The sequence below is a fragment of the Trachymyrmex septentrionalis genome, unplaced genomic scaffold, assembly GCF_001594115.1.
Source record: "Trachymyrmex septentrionalis isolate Tsep2-gDNA-1 unplaced genomic scaffold, Tsep1.0 scaffold109, whole genome shotgun sequence".
In the NCBI taxonomy this organism is placed as follows: Eukaryota; Metazoa; Arthropoda; class Insecta; order Hymenoptera; family Formicidae; genus Trachymyrmex; species Trachymyrmex septentrionalis.
The window spans coordinates 229995-239782 of NW_017304217.1; the positions used below are offsets into that span (position 1 = coordinate 229995).

The 9788-nt window shown below is 37.4% G+C and overlaps 1 protein-coding gene across 3 annotated transcripts in view; it reads right to left on the reverse strand.

The window, feature by feature from the left end:
* LOC108748836 (histone acetyltransferase KAT7) overlaps positions 1 to 9788 on the reverse strand; it is a 47923-nt gene that overhangs the window by 22040 nt on the left and 16095 nt on the right. The window lies entirely within an intron of this gene.

The window sequence follows — 9788 nt, forward strand, 5'->3', positions numbered from 1 at the left end:
ACTGAGCGAGAGAAAGAGAGAGAGAGAGAGAGAGAGAGAAGGAAGAACTATTGGAACGTGAATCAGCAGCAAGCAAGGCGCATTTGTCGTATATACACACATATCTCCTTTGTCTCTCGCACTGTCGCTCATAAACACATCGGCGATGACGACGGCGACGACGACGACGTTGGTCATACGACGTGTAGGTGAACGAACGTCTGCAAGAGAAGAAGAGAGGAGAGCGATCACGAGAAAGCGCATACTCGCGCGGATAAGGCAAATCAAATAATTTTGTCCAACCGCGGGCGAAGTTCGCTGTAACCATGTTTCTCTCTCTCTCTCTCTCTCTCTTCTTCTCTCTCTAATAATTAGTTTACAACCTCCTCTTTGAGAGGCCCTCCGGTGTCCACCAACGAAAAACAATTAATCAGAATTCTAGCCCTGTATATCTGAGCGGAGAAGCAGTATAGAGCCTAATCATATCTTAGAAATTCATAATCATCATATATACGGTATATTTATAATAAACAGTAGTTTCTATTTGTGTTAAAGCCGATCCATTCAAGTCCTTGTTAAAATTTTGTATTAAATTTTTCGTAGATTCGAGTATTAATTTAACATATATATAATGTGTTGTTATTCAAATATTTTATGTTAAGTTGATATTCAAAGTTGATGTTCTCTTAATGTCCAAATAACACAATTTATGAGTAAAAGTGAACAAATAACTTAAAAGCGATGTATTTTAGATCTACATTCGAACATAAATGAATGAAATTACGTGTCAGTTTAATGTATCATAAATGTTAAATTAATACATTTTTGTTCAGCTCAGAGTTAACACTTTAAAATATACTTGTTTATTCATAAATTGTGTGTTGTTTTAAGACTAAGAAATGTTAAATATTAATTTAATACAGAATATTCAAACAATACAAGCACGTTATATTGAATTAACTTGATGTGTTAAAAACTCAGCATAAAATTTTTAACGAAGACCAATTTTATAACGTAAGTAGAAAATATTTTTTACCATACATGTTTTTTACAAACCACATTGATAAATTCTATAAAATTAAAATGTAGTGAAAAGTTGAGCTAGTAGTTAAGTTGTGCTTTTGTGGTACTATAGAATTTGAAAAAATACACAAAACAAATTTGATTTTTGTCAATATCAATAAAATAACGATCAATAATATTTTTCACTGTACGATAAAAGAAAACATTACTGTCTACGTTAGTTATACGTCCATCGAGATCTAGCAAATATTTTTACAAGGCATCAAGTCGCATGATTCAGTTTTTCCACAGATGCTCCGCGTCTCGTCTCCTTTCTTTATCTTCGATCCGTGAACTTCTCGGATGATCTTATCTCCGAAGGATATAATAAATAACGCGTTTCCTACATTTCCCTCCCTCACTTTATATCTCACGCACAATAGCGCGCTATCGTATTGTTGCGGAAGGTGTTTATGGAGCGTGTAAGTTGGTCGCGCGACGCGACTCGTAGCAACCAGAATTTTTGCGGTGCCACTTATTTATGGTGCCAGTTGTGCCGTCGTTCTGTCATTGGGCTTAGGAAACCGATTTGGGCCGATCGCGAGAGATCTGCTTAACAGAGCACAGACGGCATAAATTTCCACTTATATTAACTGGATATTTACTAGGCGAATTCGCGTGCGTAAATGGAAATGAACTCTGTGTGTGTGTGAGTGTGTTTGTATGTGTGGAGCATCACTCTGATTTTTTGTCTTCAATCAAATCCTAACGGAGCCTAATCTCTAAAATTCGTTTGTTACCTATAATCTTCTATAATAAGCACGCAATTTTTCTATTGATGTAAGATGTCTCCGTATTTTTTTTCTCCTGTTCTTGAAAGGTCGACACACATACACATGGCTAAAAGTAGAACTTCGTAGCGGCCGATTGCTAATGAAATTAAACTTGGTCGTACTCGACCAAGCAGAACGACAGATAAAAAATTCATCGAACATTCTCCTGAGGGATCATAGCCTGTCATCGACACGGTCAAATTTTTGCCGCTGCAATTGCGAACATATTGGATTAATAAAACCTTTTTATAACATTATAGCGACACTGCATGTGTTTGCAGTTGAGTACTTTTTATTTAATCTAGAAATTTAATAAGAGAATTTACTTTACATCCATGATAGACCTATTTTTCCTTTTCCATTTTCTCCTCTCACAATTTTATTGATATTAATAAAAAATATATATATTAATAAAAATTCTAACATGAGTACAAATGTATTTTTGTGCACTGAGAGAAATGTTTGGCACGTATACCATTTATTTTATCGATATGTGACTAACAAATACTTTTTCACTTAAAAATTGTGTTTTAATGAAAAAGTAAAAAAGTATTTATTAGTTACATATCAATAAAATAAATGGTTATATTAAAACATTTCTTTCAGTGCAATTATCTGCATGGAAAAAACGATTTTGCTATGATATCTAAAAATTTAACTAGATACAGATCCAAAAATAATGTTCATCATACTTGAGTTTTCTATATCATTATTTCGATAAGCCAACAAAATTCTTATACTGCCACAAAATTTTACAACATGTTACCGTCTTCCATCCGTTCTTTTCCTTCATTTCTTTCGTTTCGCTCTATCGCTGCAAAGTTCGTATCGACTCGTCTATCTAACCACATATAATTCATCATTATTATTTTATTGTGTTTCCGTATATTCTACATAAAATCTATTTATTTGAATTGTCTCTGTTTGCTTTGTAATAATTCTGCGTTTACTTTCTTAATTATGCCTTCTTGCATTTACACTTAGCATTTATTCTTGTCTTTTTACTCTCTCGACACTATCGAATTATTTATTAAGCAAGATATACTTTCAGGAATTGTTTTCATTCCTCTGTAATTTGTAACTTGTAATTCGTTTCGTTTTCGGGAGTCTTAGTAGCAGCAGTTCTGCCTCACCATTTGTCTATATTCTGTGATTTCTCTCTCTCAATATACAATAAATAATAATAATAATAATCATTATTATTTCCAGATCTGTTACTTACATTTTTAGGTACTCTAGCAAAATATCTATCCGCGTAGATTTATACAATTATTTTCTCGAGAATAGAATGTTGTTAATCAGTTTTGTGTTTCCAGTTTAGTTTTCATTATTTTTCGCATGTTAATCGTCAAATGTTTTTTTTTTACGTCGGAAAATGTTTACGCAGAGATGACAGAATTTACATGTTTAAGAATTAGCATTAGTCGGTAAAAACTAAAATATGTATAAGCTTTCGACTTTCCATGGAATACTCGTTAAAATGTCAGTTGCGGGAAATGCAAGTCCAGGAATTAAATAATGCGCGAGAATTAGATAGTACATGTATGTGTGAATTATCACGAATCGCTTGATCATGCGCGAAGGGAGGCGGTGTGATCGTGGCTTAATGGCCGTGCAACCTCCTCGCGACAGTCACTTCTATATTTAGATGCACCGAGTTTCCTCCTCCACTTTCTTTATGCCGAACAAAGCGTTCCTGTTAACACACAGGGTGTACGTAAAGTCTTATCGCGGGCGTTTCCCATGTAACACTGCACGTTTAAGCCGATGAGTTATCATCGGCGTCATCGAGAGGTATCGGGAGCTTCTCTTTCTGCGAATAATGACGAACTGAATCGCTGCTACATCACATTCCGCATTAGTATGTCATGCACTAGTCAATCGAAAGAGGACACTGTGTAGAGCAAAACTATTCGGCACGTGACTTTTCAAGCTTACGAAAGCTTGATTAATTTTACAATGATATTATATATCAAATTAATATATCATACAATGATATATTAATAATTTTACAATGATAGCAAGAATGGAAAATTATCATGAAGTTTGCAAGGAATATATAATATATGGTCAATTTTGTCCGTCAAGAGAAAATTTCTTTCGCAAAGCCCAATGATTTAAAGAATACGCCCTGAAAATTTTCATGCTCAGTGTGTGCAGACAATGGATGCATCGCTTACATACGGTGACCATTGGATTTTTGAAAAAAAGAGACGGTTCACTATGGCTTCGGTCTATTCATCGCATATTCTCATTCTTCCAAATCCGAGCTGGACCGTTATTACCTGATCGTACTTCTTTGTCCGATCTACAGAAACAGAAGTTTCTATTAGTTATTGCCGTTTCATCATCTTTTCCCACCGCTGTTAAATCGAACTATGTTGATTCCTTTAATGCGTTGTGAGAAGTATGCAACAACAAAAAAATATATATATATATAAATGCAATCGGTAAGTGTAAGAAGTATAAACATCTTCCTCTTCTTCCTTCTCTATTAACACCTTGTAGATGGCGGCCATCGATCTGGCGGAAAAAAAACCGGAAAAAACCACCCAAGTTCGCCCGATCTGAACTGTTGCGAGATGATGCTCTTAGCCCGTCTTCCCCTCTCCTCAGACTTTCGCAAGTTTCAATAATATACGCACTCTACGACATCTAAGGGTAAAATGGCAAAAGACAGATTCCGAATAACTGCCTACTCGATCGAATCTGTTATTGTTCGAAAGAAATAAACAGGCTAATAAATGTGTATGGCAATGTCTACGTAAACTATTATCGCTTATATTTCTTGATAAGATTTCAATTTTTGCTCATTCATTATTTATAATGTTCGACAAATATTTGTGTATTGTATTTATTTCATATTTAATATCCATGGAAATCTACCGGTCACATTGTCGAGAGACGACTCAAGATTGATAACTAATCATTGACGCAGTTTGATGTCCACTAGTTCTGTAGATGGCCCTTCACGTGTAGGCGTTTAACTCCATTCACCCACACGATTTGCATATATTCTGATTATGAGAGTGATGAAAAATGGTTATACATGGGTTTTTTTCACGAAAAATGATGCTACAAAAATTTCTCACGTCGTTATCGTGATCATTAATGTAAACAGATGAGCAATACAGAGAGAAAGAGAGAGAGAGAGAGAGAATGCAAATCAAAATTCTTATCGACTAGAGCGTTAGTCGCCGTCGAAACCGCGATAAGTATGCCACCATAGACTTCTTTATCCACGGGAAAGGAGCGTTCAAAGAACTTCAGGAACGGGAAAAGAGGGAGAGATCGCGAGAACACTTTTGTGGATGTACATTCGGCGGGATTTGGTCGCACGAACAGCAGTACTGTCTGGCATCGATCGACCCCAGTCGGGGCGAGGTTTTGCTGGTTAAGAGAGACTGAGAGATCAAGAGAGAATGAGCGAGATAGTGCGAGAGGAAGGACGCGGGGGCGGATAAGGGAATAGGGGACGGCTAGAGAGTTGAACGGATGGTAGGATGGCGACGGAGGGCGAGCCTACCCCAACTCTTCTCGACGAAGCGAGGCGCGTATAGTATCGACGATCTCTACTACTACTACTACCACCATCACCACCACTACCACGCGTACTACTCTCTGACAGTACTACCCTACGTCATCCCTCCTTAGTATCCCTTATCCCTGGCTGCCTGTCTGCAATTCCCAGCAGCCACCCTTAGCCGTCTCCTCGCCCTCTCGTTCTCGGGCCACCGTCTGCGGGATATTTTTAAGGAAAATTGCCCGACCCTCGTGTCCTTCGTCCTTCTCACCCTCGTACCCCGCCCGCCCGCCCGTCTGCCCGTCTCGTCTCTCGTCTACCACCGCCGCGCCGTCTCTTTCATCCCTTTCGCTTCCTCCCTTTTGCGGTGGTCCTATGCGCGACTCCTCTCCCGCGCCGATCCTTTTCTTCCGTCCATCCACGGCGGGAGCTCTCCGTCTGCTCTTCCTTCGAGCCTCAGGAGCTCTCGTCTCCTGGAAGATCCCCCTGTCGGCCCTCCTCTTTCCTCCCCCGCGCTGATCGCCGCCCCTTCCGAGTCCTCCATCCCCGAGGACTTGCTCGGAGAGCTTCTCGAAGAATTCCCGACATTTCGCTCCTCCACGGACTCCGTCCGTTGGATTATGAAATTGCGAGAAGGGATACTTCCGATCGCTGCGATCGATCTTCTTGTCAGGCTGATGCAATCTGGTGCCCGTGCGATCCAGAACAAAAGAGAAATTTCAACCCACCTGATAATACCCACCCGAGGTGGTACATCTGGTGCAATCCGATGCACAGTGCGCGTTGATTTAAATTAGAGCCAAGATGATGGATCTAAATTGTAAAAAATAATTTTAAATAATCCTAGTCATCTCGATCCATAGTCGATGCGAATGTTCATCGCACTTTTATCGATCGTCTTTCAGCCAGATCCGGTGAAAGAATCAGAGATAGACCAAGGATCTCGGTCCACTCTGTCGTCTTGTCTCTCGCTTTTTGCCCTCCACTTCGCCTAGCATAAAGCACGAGAATAATGGGTATAAATGCCCAACTGAGAAGGATCCCCGTCAGTCTATTTATTATATTATATACGCCGGACGGAGTTTTCTCTCGTCGGACCCTTCACAGGTCCAAACCTTTCGTGAAGGGGGCGCAGGTACGACGGCCCGACTCTACTCTCTCTTTTCCTCTCTCTCTCTCTCTCTCTCTCTCTCTCTCTCTCTCTCTCTCTCTCTCTTAATCTTCCTCCCTCGTCTTCTTCATCGCTCACTTTTCTTTTCCTTTCTCATCCTTTCCTTCTCGCTCCACTGCTCTCTATGCATTATTCAGGATATATAACGCGCGGAGCCGTCCGTGACGGGCTAACTGGCGCACCGCCGGAAGTTAGGCAAATGAGCCCTGAGCGACCGTGGATCGTCGCGTTTCCACGGAAACCGCGTCCGCCGATTTTTCACGCCCTTTCTCGCCTAAAGTGGAAACATCCTGTCGGTGAGTTTTATCTCGCGACTTCAACATCGTACACGAATACCAGATAGTCTCGTGACTACTGGTATTCTCATTGGTTGGGAAGCGCAATAGATCTAATACTTTCGACGAAAATTTAGATTCGTTTCTTCACTGTTTCGCACGGTAATTATATTATTTATACATATATATTTCTGTAAAAACTTTATCAACATCTTCAAATTCAAGAATGAGATTTTGAGACAAGACCTGAAATTTCAAGTGAATACGATGTATCGATCGAAAACGTTTTCGTTGTTGATGTGCGCTTTCATTTGACGATTACTGTATTGGAATGATATTACTGCGTGACGGAATAAATAAGCAGCGAAGGAGTATTTAATCTGTAGCTCTAACCGGAGATGAAAATTTGGCTACACAGTTCGCGATGTGTCGACAACGCTTTTATTCGACGCTTATTTTCTTTCGCTATCGTCATCCCTATCAGGATGAGGATTGAATTTCACCAAACTCCCGCGTCAAAAAGAGTATCCAATTCCCTCCTCCCTCTCTTCCCTCCTTTCCATCCGAAACAGGTATTTCGTTGATATACTTAGGAAAAATAATAGTGCCGAGCTTGCATTTTGAATGCGAGTACATATTACGCAGAAATATTGATCCAAATGAAAATTCGCGCGCGAAAAACGTCTTGCATTTACGAAGCATATACTTTTAATGAAATTAATCATCTAGGAAAATCGTGTGGGATTTCCGTTGATCAGCAGCGTCAACTGTTTTTCGCGTCACGTGTTCCGTGCCAGGCGCGTTACACTCTGTTTTTTTTTTTCAATTTTGATAGTCTTCAATTTTGCCTAGCCATCCATGATGCGCTCTCTTCAAGAACTTTCTCAGGATTCACTCGAGTTCTTCTTGTTTTTGTTATAAAGTAAAGTGCAGGCAACAATGTTGCGGCTACTGATGTTCGACACATACATGTCTAGCTGTCCGTCACCTTATTTTTCTTTCTGTCCCTTTCGTGTTGTTTACCGTCTAGAATACCTGTGTAAGGGGATACGCCAGAGTTTCTCGTTTACTTATGGTTCTCGCACATTTCTATATTCTCTTCCCAACCGAAATCAAATGCCCGGACCGTGTCTGACTAAGTCGCTGGAATTTGAGTTACAATTCGATTTGTTCGTTTTTTTGCTATTCGTGTATCGCGAAATTTCTTGTCAATATTATTAAACATATGTGAAAAGTTATATATAGATAAATTGTAAAAAATTAACAAATTAACATACATTAGAACATAACAATGCGCGTATTACGCGTGCACTATTTCTTTCCTGTTTCGTGGTAGATTTCAATATTTAAATTTATATTACAAAATTATATTGTACATTTCTCTAATAGTATAGTGGAACATACCTTAAAAATGATATAATGAGAGAGAAAAGAATTCGAAAAATAATAAAATTAAAAATGTGAAAAAATAAACGAATTATTTATAAAGCATAGAAAATTTTCATATTATTTCAGCCATATTATAAAATTCCAGTTGCAGGTTATTTTATTAATTATATTCAATGTTAAACGATTTGTATGTTGCACAATCTTTGAGAATGTTATTTTTGTGCAATAACATAGAAATTAGAAAAAGAAAGGGAGATAGTTCGGCAGGAAACGAATATTGCAACAAGAATATTGTGCTTATAGATATATCCGTGTGTGTAGAAAAGCCCGCGATATTAGAAAATAAACGATTAGAAAATAAACTTTTCGATTATGGCGATTATTCGATATTTGTCAATAATTCAAAGATTCGAAAAGCAGACTATCGAAAATTTTCTTTTACTTGTAAGGAGCGGCGCATGCTGCATCCTCGGTCAACGTGAGACGATGCGACGCAAGGATTTCAGGATCGGAAAACGGGCCCCGCATTTGGGACCTGTCGGCCCCCAGAACCGGTTCTGTCTAGAACATGTGACACGCGTTTCGCCTTTTCGGGATATCCAATCGAGGATTTTTAAATACAGTCTGAATCTTATTAAAACCACGCAATCGCGTTGCCGCAGCTATATTTTGGGAGAAAACACAAAGTAAATATCCCATGGTAGGGATATATTTAGATTCCATGCTCTCCTATTAATTAGTTGTTTTACGCAGATTATAATACGAAAATAAAAAATCAGATCAATATATCATTGCAATTGGTTTCATTTTATTTATTCGGTCATGCTCTTGTACATATCGCAACTAAATTAAATTATTTGAATTACCGAATTGTCTTATTTTCGTTATCGATTTCTGATTATTCTCAATATATCCAATATTAAAGGTTCATTCTATTCAAAATTTCATTGTGTATTATACAACAACAAAAAAATCATTGTGTTAAAACCAATCTTTGTTAACATTTTTGTGTTGAAGTTTTAACATATTCAAATGTTAACTATTAAAGGACGAAGATTTTTCAAATCTTATTAAGTAAGATTATATATAATTCACTGTACTCTTTCACTGTACCTCAAAATACTTTTAGAGCCACTATAATGGTTTCCGATCCGCTACAGTAGTATTAATATTAACAAATGGACAAATTCTACTAAAGATTTGTTATAAGAGCTTTTTTAAATTTAAATTTCATATTAGAAATTCGAAATTCAAAATGACAGATCCAATATGGCAGCTTGACAATCGAAAAAATAAATTTTCATAAAACTAACGAGAAAAGGGATCCAAGTATTCTCTAATTTTGATGAGCTTATCATATGTTATTTTGTAGACGAAAATAAGGGACACGTATTTTTTATGCTCCATGATACTTTTAAGAAATAAAACATCTCTGTAAAAAAATCGGTTTTCCTTCGAAGCGAATATCATTAAAATTACGAGATAGAAAAAATGTTTAAAATAAAATTTTTCATAAAATTATTCAAAAATATTTTATAATAATTAAAAATTGTTTGTTTAAAAAAACAAATTTTATTTATGAAAAATAAAAATAAAAAATTTTTTTTATTATAATT